This window comes from Lutra lutra, chromosome 3 (assembly GCF_902655055.1).
Source record: "Lutra lutra chromosome 3, mLutLut1.2, whole genome shotgun sequence".
Classification (NCBI taxonomy): domain Eukaryota; kingdom Metazoa; phylum Chordata; class Mammalia; order Carnivora; family Mustelidae; genus Lutra; species Lutra lutra.
In genome coordinates this window covers 65,780,413-65,792,090 of record NC_062280.1, presented here as the reverse complement: position 1 = coordinate 65,792,090, position 11,678 = coordinate 65,780,413, and the positions used below count along the sequence as shown (strand labels likewise).

Below are 11,678 nucleotides of genomic sequence, written 5' to 3'. Positions count from 1 at the left end.
CACCTATCCTGTCCTGTTAGCCTCTCCCTATTACCCAGGTGAAGCAAACACCAGCATGGGGCAGCAAAGACCCAAATCACATTGCTCTGGCTGGTACTTCCCAACCTAGTGTCCTTTCTTACCAGTGATCTAGCCTCCTGCCCTCTTTGTTCCAAGTCATATACTACGTGTTTGCTGCTTGGCTCACCTCTTGCTCTTTCTCATTCCACTTAGACATTCTGACTCCTCCTTGCTCAGACTCCACGTATGGTTCCATTTCCTCTGGCCTTAATTCCGAGTACCTCTAAATTTGGGATCTCTACCCATTGCTTCACTGTCCCTGACTCATGATCCTTAACAATTGCACCTTTGGCTTCCAAACACTTATTTTTTTTGTAATTAAGATAAATTTTATTATTATTATTTTTGGGGTTTTTTTGAGAGAGAGAATGAGAGAGAGCACAAGTAGGGAAAAGGTGCAAAAGGAGAGAGAGAAGCAGGCTCCCCAATGAGTAGGGAGCTCAACGCAGGGCTTGATTCCAGGACCCTGGGATCAGGACTTGAGCTGAAAGCAGACACTTAACCACTCCACCAACTGAGCCACCCAAACACTGCTAGTGTCCAAATTCTTACAACACAGAGAACCTTAATCTCTGCTTCCACTGCCCAGCCAACTTCTTCACTACACCTTCACAAGAGACCTTGAGCTAGAACGACCTCACTAAGCCACTCCTGAATTCTTGACCCACACAAACTCTGAGATAATAAATGTTTGTGTCTTAGGCTGCCAAAAACAGGGTACTTTTGATAGGTGGCAGTAGATAACTTCATTTCTTTCTACATTTACCCATTTGATCCAACAAGAATTATTGAGCTCTGTTGGCTCAGTTGCCAAGCAGTCTGTGGCAGGGAGCACAGTACAAGCACCCAGGATGGAAGACAGCAGTGACACCTCAGGACTTCTCGCCACACATGGGCAACTCTCAACTTGAGTTGCAGGACAGCCTCTATTTCCAAAGAAGCTGTGTTTAATAAGGCATCCCTACCAAAGGGTGGGTGTCGTATTGTTTGAAGTATTTTAGGGACAGAGATTGTAGCAATTCTCCAAGATTTGTTCTCATATCTTATTACTTCTTTGAGGAAGTCTATCACCTTCCTTAGGCAAAGTTCATGCCGTGATCTGAGTCCCCTTTATTTCTGTGGCTTCTTTGCTAAAGACAGAGATAACAACCCTTCCTTGACTCTGGATTACCCAACTCAGCGACTAAGTAGTTAATTTGTAAAGGGCACAGATCCCACTGTGCTAAGCACAACAGAAATAAATAATGCATATCTATGTGTCTCTTATCTGCTCCTACCCAGCTGTATTGTGTGGATGAGAGATTTAATCAATCCCAATTTGGGCTCAAAGACCAGCCTGGTGATGCAGTGTTATTGCCTTTTGGTACAAGCATACTTCCTCCAGTATGTAATTCTCTTTAATACTCAGACCCACAGGAGAAAACTTCTAAGAGGCATCAGCCTGAATTTCCTGCATTTGTTTGCTCACATATCCCTCTTGGTACATTTTTGATGCCAACTCTGATGTATGATTCTACTTCTTCAGTAGAAGGCATTTTAAATTAAGCATGATCTTACATGATACTTGCATAGACTCTTCTGTGGCTTTGAAGTCTTGGATAAATTATTATAGTCACGGCACATCTCTCAGGCCACTATAATAGACAGTCAAGGGGAAAGCATATTCTTTAAATCAGCTGAAATTTTTCTTTCCAGTAGAAAATTATTTGTAACTCTATGCAAGCACGTTCTTCCAGAACCAGCTTTTAAAGCAAGTTTACAGAAGATTCAGGTATACCAGCTGTTTCTTAAAAGACCTACTGACTACAAGTTGCATAAATCAGACTCCCTAAATATAGATATATAGTTTTTCCAAGTGAAATTCCTTTGCCTTTTTGTCACAGAGCAAAAATGAATCATTTTCTTTGCAGATTCACTTTTCAGCTACCCAAAAATGTATAATGTTTGAACACTGGAATTATTCCGGAGTTGTCAGACATTTAAAAAAAATAATTTCAGAGACTGGGGTCCCAGTGAGTATGAGAGAAGAAAAATGGATCTTTGGAAACTAATTTTAGCCCTTGTGGCAGAGGATGCAATTATCCAATATGAACATGTTTCTTAAAAATAACCCTGGGCAAAACTGTGGCCTTGTGGTAAACTGAAATACCTTTTACTGAAGACAATCAAGCTTCATATATATTTAGCATTTTGGGTGGGACAGAAATCCGAGTCTATTGGATGAGACTATTAACAAAACTCAGTCCTGTTTTAGTTGAAGGCAAGTTGTCAAAAAGATAGTAAGTCCAAAGAAATAACGTAAGTTCACATTTATTTTTAATTTTCAATTTCTCTACACAGTAGGGTCTTATTCTTAAGAGGCAAAAAATCACATTTCATAAAAGAATCAATTCATAGACCAGCTCTGTAAGACAGGTTATGTTGACAGAAAGATGGGCTGAGGAGGGTGGAGAATGTCTTTCTGCACTCAAAATTCAGTGTGTGTTAATTTTGGAGGGAAATTATTTATGTTACCACTGCAAATGTTTAACTTATAAAAGCCATGCTGTGTAAGAGAGAAAGGCCAATGGGTAAAGCTTATCCAGCAAAAATATCTGGTTCTAAAGTTTATAATTGGATTTGTTTTGATAAAAGAACAAAAATATATATTTTAAACATTTTTTTTAAATGCCAGAAGTGTTTTGTTTAAAGAGGAATCTATTTAAACTCAGAATTTACAGAAAAAGCTCACTCTGGAAATAATTTTGATTAACTTCTTTCACAAAGAGTAATTAAGGCAAATAAATACTCTTTCCATCTAATGCATTAGCTATTAGCCACATGTGCTATTTAGACTTAAATTATTTAAAATAAACTTAAAATTTCAGTTTCTCAGTTGCATGTCCCACTTTCCAAAAACCTAATGTAACTAGTGGCTACATATGAAATAGCACACATTTAGAACAGTTCTATCATTACAGAAAGTTCTACTGAACTTTCAGCTCTATACCCAACCTGGAGAGCCAAAAATAGGTCACATTGACAACTGTTACATAAATTCATTATCTAAGAGATGGCATAGGTAGTTTATTGCAAACAGTAGAGATTTTAAAAAATAGAGAGCCACCTAAAGATTCTTTACCACATAATGCTATAAAAGTGATGAGGCAACCCACTGAAGATATAATTTCTGTTTTGAATTGTGTTGTTAGTAGTACTAGAAATTATTTACTTGTTGCTTCAGCGAGATAGATGCCAGAAGTTCCTTTGGATTATCCTGGGTATGATGACTGACCAGGGCAGTGGAGAAAGTACTTCCCATTAAAAATAATCTGGGCCCTTCTCAAAGATAAGCAAGTTCTGTTTCCTAAAGAAGGGTATGGAGTGAGCTCTCTGTGTCTTGTTAGGAAAGAACAGAGACTAGATAACTCTTCCCCAGCCTCCCTGAAGTTCTGAGACTGGAGAAGGGGAGAGTTGTTGCACATTCTGTCATGGGCTGACCCTCTAATCAGCTCAAGCATAGCACCTCTGGACAGAAGACTTAGCTGCATGGGCACTTAGATGATGTCCAGGGATCCCAGAGAAGACACCTTAGGTCAAGGCCACCTACAGATGTGGCCTCCTTTGAAAGTTTAGGCTGACCTCGAGCTTGGCAGAAATTGGTTGATGGTAACTTCCCTGCATCTCTGGACTGTCAAGTGACTCTTAAAAGGGACAGTGTGTGGCAGCAAGGAGCAATGACCACAAGGCAGCAAGGAGCAATGACCACAAGGCAACACAAAGACCCAAAGTTCTTCTCCAGATAGAAGTGAAAGTAGATGGACCTCTTTGTTGGATGAGAAACTACAACAGGTTTTGGATGAGCAAAGAGATTGAGGGAGTCCCAGGAATGTATGGTAGGATTTCCTTCTCATCTGGAATGTAGGGGGTTAAGCAATTTTAATTTAACCTGGGAAAGAGAAAATAGATCTCCTGTCACTTGTATCCTCAGTGTGGCAGAGCAGTTGATACTTATTTCATGAAGACATGGGCAGCTGTAGTCTAACAGCTCACCCCTGAATAGTGTGTATAAATGTTCCATATTTAGAAATACTCCAATTGGCAGGAGACCCAAATAACCAGTAAATATGTAGATGGGGCATGCCTACTTGTTGAGAAAAGTTAATTCAAGGATTGAAACAATAAAAGTTAATTTTAAAACACCTTTTAAGTAAATATTAAAAATTAAAAAATATATTTAAGTTCCAGTAATTTAATTTTTATTAACAATTTCCAAACTCACAATATCTCAACAAGTAACATACTTGCTAATATTGGCTTTTTTGTTTACTAGGCTCTAAATGAAGTTTTTCAGTTCATTTGGGCAGATTTTATCTGCATTACAAGTAACTGGCCTCTGTACATGTTCTGTACATAACAGACTTTGTATATGTATTAAAATTCACAGAATAATTGCCCTATTTTCAGATGAGTTAATTCATCTTTAAAATTGCAGTGGGAGTTTTTGTTAACTTAGGTTTTAGAAAATAGCTCTATTAGGGACGCCTGAGTGGCTCAGTTGGTTAAGCAGCTGCCTTCGGCTCAGGTCATGATCCCGGCGTCCTGGGATCGAGTCCCACATCGGGCTCCTTGCTTGGCAGGGAGCCTGCTTCTCCCTCTGCCTCTGCCTGCCACTCTGCCTGTGCTCACTCTCGCTTCTCTCTCTATGACAAATAAATAAATAAAATCTTTAAAAAAAAAAAAAAAGAAAATAGCTCTATTAATTTAAAATATTTTTATGATTGTCAGAGAATGACTTTTTAAATTATAGTGATCTAAAATATTGGGCTCATTTTAATTCACATGCCTCTCAGAAATTTAACTCCTTTATTTTATAATTATACAATTATATTTACTTTTGTACATACACTATGGGGTGCCTGGGTGACACAGTCAGTTAAGTGTTGGACTCTTTGTTTTCTGCTTGGGTAATAATCTCCAGGCCATGGGATCAAGCCCCACAATAGGCTCAATGCTCAGAGTGCAGTCTGCTTGGGATTCTCTCTCTCCCTCTCCTTCCACTACCACCCCCCCACCCCACCCCTGCTTTCATGCTCTTTCTCAATCTCTCTCTCGCTTTCAAATAAATAAAATCTTTTTTAAAAACAAAATATTGAGACCGCCGAGACCGTGTCCATCCCGCGAGCACAGGCCCCTTGCCCTCGCCCGCTGCCACTGCCAGTTTACACCACCCCCAGTTTGCCATGGATGACGATATCGCTGCTCTGGTGGTTGACAACGGCTTCGGCATGTGCGAAGCTGGCTTCACAGGTGACAATGCCCCCCCCAGGCCGTCTTCCCTTCCATCGTGGGGCGCCCCCGGCACCAGGGTGTGATGGTGGGCATGGGCCAGAAGGACTCCTATGTGCGCAAGGAGACCTAGAGCAAGAGAGGGGCATCCTGACCTTGAAGTAACCCATTGAGCACAGTATTGTCACAAACTGGGATGACATGGAGAAGATCTGGCACCACACCTTCTACAATGAGCTGTGTGTGGCCCCAGAGGAGCACCCCGTGCTGCTGACCAATGCCCCCCTGAACCCCAGGGCCAACCGTGAGAAGATGACCCAGATGATGTTCCAGACCTTCAACACCCCAGCCATGTACGTGGCCATCCAGCTGTGCTGTCCCTGTATGCCTCTGGCCACACTGGCATCGTGATGGACCCCAGGGACGGGATCACCCACACTGTGCCCATCTACGAGGGGTACGCCCTGCCCCACGCCATCCTGTATCTGGACCTGGCTGGCCGGGACCTGACGGACTACCTCATGAAGATCCTTACGGAGTGCGGCTATAGCTTCACCACCACTGCCGAGCGGGTAATCGTGCATGACATCAAGGAGAAACTGTGTTATGTGGCCCTGGACTTCGAGCAGGAGATGGCCACTGCAGACTCCAGCTCCTCCCTGGAGAAGAGCTATGAGCTGCCTGATGGGCAGGTCATCACCATCGGCAATGAGCGGTTCCACTGCCCAGAGGTGCTCTTCCCGCCTTCCTTCCTGGGCTCGGAATCCTGCAGCATCCATGAAGCTACCTTCAACTCCATCATGAAGTGTGACGTCGACATCCGCGAGGACCTGTATGCCAACACGGTGCTGTCCGGCGGGACCACCAGGTACCCCGGCATTGCCGACAGGATGCAGAAGGAGATCATCACCCTGGCGCCCAGCAAGATGAAGAGCAAGATAATCGCCCCCACCCTGAGTGCAGGTACTCCGTGTGGATCCGGCGTTCCATCCTGGCCTCGCTGTCCACCTTCCAGCAGATGTGGATCAGCAAGCAGGTGTATGACGATTCCGGCCCCTCCATCGTCCACTGCAAATGCTTCTAGGCGGACTATTACTTTAGTTGGCGTTACAACCTTTCTTGACAAAACCTAACTTGCGCAGAAAATGATATGAGATTGGCATAGCTTTATTTGTGTGTGTGTGTGTGTGTTTTAATTATTGTTTTTTGTTTTTGAAATTTTTTCCGTTTTTGAAATTTTTTCCGTTTTTTTTCTCAATTTTTTTTCTTTTCTTTTTTTTTTTGGTGCTTGACTCAGGATTTAAAAACTGGAACGGTGAAGGTGACCGCAGTTGCTTGGAACGAGCATCCCCAAAGTTCTACAATGTAGCCGAGGACTTTGATTGTACATTTTTTTTTTAAATAGTCATTCCAAATATCGTGAGATGCGTTGTTACAGGAAGTCCCTTGCCTTCCCGAAATCCACTCCATTTCTCTCTGAGAAGGGGCAGTTCTTCCTGAGTCCACACAGGAGGGTGATAAAATTGCTTTTGTGTAAATTATGTAGTCCAATTTTTTTTTTTATCTTCACCTTAATACCTGTTCTTTTTGTTCTATTTTGAATGGTCTGCCATCATTCCCCCTTTTTGTCCCCTCCAATTTAAGATTCATGAAGGTGTTTTGGTCCCCTTGGGGGTGGGGTTGAGGCACGAGGCAGCCAGGGGCTTCCCTGTACACTGACAAGACCAGTTCAATAAAGTGTGCACACCTTAAATAAATAAATAAATAAAATATTGAACTCATTTTAATTCACATGCTCTTCTTAGAAATTTACTTCTTTATTTTATAATTATATAAAATTATAATTTTAAAATTATATAAAATTACAATTTTATAATTATATAATTATATTTACTTTTGTACATAGATTATTAATGTCACAAATTTACAAATTTGCATCAAGTTGACATTAAGATGCATCATGGCTCCATGATTTCTCTCTTTTTCAAGACACTGTAACCTAACTATTGCCTGTAGATATTAGACATTTCCCTACCCAGTACTATATGAAAGTTTTTAATTAATTATTAATGTCACAAATTTACAAATTTGCATCAAGTTGACATTAAGATGCATCATGGCTCCATGATTTCTCTCTTTTTCAAGACATTGTAACCTAACTATTGCCTGTAGCTATTAGACATTTCCCTACCCAGTATTATATGAAAGTTTTTAATGAATACTCTGGGTTTCAGGCCACTATAGAGATGCTTTGGGTATTCCTGGCAAATTGGGGTCCATAGTGTCTCTGCTAGCACTAGGAGAATTCATACATTTTTCCAATCTACCATAACTTGGCTCCTGGGAGATTTCACCCAATGAAGTGACATTTCTTTCTGGTTTGGTTGTGCATGAACCCAACATGCGCTAGGTGGGCCAGAGCCCCAGAAAATACTTTCTTCTTTTCCAAAGAAGGTATGAATATCCCAGGTCACCCATTTCCCAAATTTGAATCCGTACTTTTGTCAGGGGGACCTTTTTTTCTCTTCTTTTAGCTACTACTTTCTGCCTCTATCAGTAGATTCTCTACCAAATAAGATGAGCAAGTCTCTTCTAGGGGCTTTTAATACACACACAATTCAATCATTGAGATTTTATGTGCTGAAAGAAAGATTTGTCTCCTGCCAAGAGTTCAGAAAGGAACTACTTTCCAAGTCTCTGAACCTCCAACCCTGTAAGAAAAGAGAAAATTTCTTTCAGTGAACCACCCAGAATGTTATTTCCATTTAAATAGACATGAACAATGCCTTTAATAAAACTATTGTAATGCTAATAAAAAAATCCCAACTTTTTCAATCCAAGTAACACTGTTGATGTGAATGACTACTCGTCTCCTAAATTCTGGCCTCAGTTACAGGACGTTTATGATGATACAAGTCTTATACGATGAATGCAGACAGCACTCCAGTTGATTTAATCTGACAAGAACTTCCTTAGGTATGAGTATGAGTTTGGGCTTTTAGCCAGCAATCAAAAGGGATTGTAAATTTAAATAATTACATCATCTAGTGAAGTCTGCTTTTTGGCCAGGACAGAGGCACCGTCTCCAAAGTTTATTCAGAATATATTTGAAACATTCTAGCTGTGTGACCATGGAAAAATTCCTTAATCTCTCTGTAGCTCTGTTTCTTCATCTGAGTAATTATAACATTTACCTCACAGTTTCTTAAACAAGTTAACATATGTAAAACACTTGGATTACCTGGCACATCATATATCTATTTAAGTATTAGCTAATATTAGCATTAATGTTATTACTGCATTGATAGAGGGAAGCTGCAAAGATTTTATTCTGAACCCATGTAATTATCTAGCTAATACAATTTCCCTTTAGAAAGTATTTTAAGATAAATTATGTGTACTTAAATATTTTCCAAATAATTATCTTAAATCAAGTGTGAACCCCTTCTGAAAATAATTTCTTTTTAGAAGAAAAATAATTTGCAAAGGAATGATTTATTTTTGGAGAATGAAGGTAAAAATATAAACAGGAGGGATATACACTGACAAATCTTGACATGAACTTGTAATTATCACTTGAGTCTCAATGTTTTGTTTTTCATTGACCTGCATAGATACCTTGGAGATTTCTTACAATGGTCTCACTGGTTAAGAAGACAGATCAGAGATTAGGGAGGCTGAGGCAGGTAGCAATTGTGCCACAGAAAGTGAAAGAATGGAAATTACACAGAATAAGAAATCCAGAAATCTTCATCGGGGTCCCTTAAGTCTTTGACTAAATAATAATCTCTATATGCATAGGGTGACACTCAATGAGGGCAGACAAAGACAACTACCAGGAAACTATAAACTGAAAAGCCACTATAGCTTCCACAGAACTAGAAGACATTGAAGTTCTGTACTTGAGCCATAGTAGAGAGACATTCTTGAACAACTGAGCATTTAGTGAAGGCTCTAGAAAAGTTCTGCTTTATTACAATCTAAGTTATGCTACAAATGCCCTACCAAAGCTTTAAAACAAGCCTTAAGAAAATCAAGGGACTTCAAAGGATCAACTGCTCACAAGAATTAAACTCAAACTTCTTCAGAGAAAGGTAACAAAATCCATACACTCAATAAGACAACATTCACAATAGAAGGCATACAATAAAAATCTACTGGAACTGCAAGGAAGCATGACAATGTGACCCATAGCCAGGAGAAAATAAGTCAATAGGAGCAGACCCAGAAATGATAGAGACAATTAATCAACAGATAAGAGTTGTGAATCAGCTATAATGAATATAATTAAGAGTTTAAGGAAAACATGTATACAATGAAAAAAGAAATGGACACTATAGAAAAGACCCAAGTCAAACTTTTAGAGCTGAAAATGAAAATATTTGAAATAAAAAAGTCACTGGACTTAATGTATTTGACATTGCACAGAAAAAAAGAATAAGTGAACTTGAAGGCAGTACAGTGGAAACTATCAAAATTGAGGTAGAGATAGAAGACGGATAGAAAATAAACAAATCTCAAATATATTAGGCTCAGTGAAAGAAGCCAGACACAAAAGAATACATATTGTATGATTCCATTTATTTTAAATGTCAAGAAAAGACAAATCATCTAGATAGAGAGTAGATTGGTGGTTGCTTAGCACTAGGGGTAGGAAAGGGGAATGACTGTAAATAGGTACAGGATTGTTTTTTGGGATGTTGGAAATGTTCTAATATTAAATCATGGTAGTGGTGCACATCTCTGTAAACTACAAAATCATGTGTTTGGATTATATACTTAAAATGAGTGAATTTTATGATATGTAAATTATAACACAGGCTATTCTTAAGAAATCTACAACAAAGCATAAATTCCCCAAGAAACAATATCTAGTGGTTTAACATATGTGTAATTATTCAGAAAAGGGAAGAGTCAGAAGAATTTTTTAAATATTTTATTAAACTATGAAGTACTTATAAAAAACTGTGCATCTTTAATGTATATGACTTCATGAATTTGGAGATAGTTTATGTCCATGAAACCATCCCCATAATCAATGCCATAAACATATCTATCACTTCTAAGAGAAAAAAAAAATTTTAAACATAACTGAAAATTTTTAGATACAATTAAAAATATTAACCCAGCAACCTAAAGAGCTCAACATACTCCAAGATGCAAAATCAAGACAAAGGCACATCATAATGAAAATTGGTTTTAAAAAATTGTTATGAAGAAAAATTCTTAAAATTAGCCAGAGGAATAAAAGACACATTACATACAGGGGTATGAAGTTAGAAATACAACTGATTTTTCATAAGAAAGAATGCAAAACAGAAGATAATAGAAAACCATTTTTAAAATGCCAAAAGAAAACTAAATGTGTCAAATTAGAAATCTATATCCCGTCAAAAGATCACTCAAATGAAAGTAAAATAAAGATATCCTCAGACAAACAAACCTGAAAGAACTTTTGGTCAATAAACTCATACTACAAAAAAATCTTAAATGATGTTTTTCAGGCTAAAGAAAAATACTACTAAATAAAAATTCAAATACACACAAAATAAAAAATGTCATAAATGGTTAATATGTGGGACAATATAAAATATATTTTACTATTTTTAAGTTATGTAAAAAATGATTGATTTTCTGAACCAAAACACTATTTTGTCATTAATCACATTTTTAAAAATAGGATTAACAAGAAATTAATAAGAAGAAAAAGGATAGGGAGAAGAAATGAGAAATATGCCTTTATAAATTGGGGTCCTATGTAATGCAAGAAATGATACAATAGTATGTGATAATAAGCTATGATAAGTTAAATATGGTTAGTGGAAAACTTAGAGCAATCACTGGATAAAAATAGAATGTGGAGGTAGAGATAATAGTCCAATAGAAAAGATTGAATAGAATTCTAAGACAACTCAACCCATAAGAAAGCATAGGATTGGGGGTGTGGGGGGAAACAAATTAAAATCGGAGGGAGACAAAACAAGAAACATGGTAGTATTAAACCAGTGGTGTGCTGGAGCTGATAGATGGTACTTCATGAAAGTGAATGATGTATACCTTTCTCAATTTTCCATCTAGTGATAGCGATAGCATGTTGGTAGTTTGAGACCAGCACTGGTGGCAAAATTTACATAATGGAAATCAGCAGATGCTGAAAGTTGTGATTTCTTAGAAAAACACATTTAACATCATACCACTGACTGCAACCAAAAAATCATGTAAAATGTAAAAGGAATAAACACTTTATTTAAAAGGCCAAGAATGGCATATCAATATAACAATATTCAATTATGATGCTATTTACATTAAACATAGTTTAAAGAAAAAGATAGGTTATAGCTTTAAAAAAA

General features: G+C 38.1%; 1 pseudogene; it reads left to right on the top strand.

The window, feature by feature from the left end:
* The first annotated feature begins 5,208 nt into the window (after positions 1–5,208).
* LOC125095854 (actin, cytoplasmic 1-like) lies at positions 5,209–6,474 on the top strand (annotated as a pseudogene).
* The last annotated feature ends 5,204 nt before the right edge of the window (positions 6,475–11,678 follow it).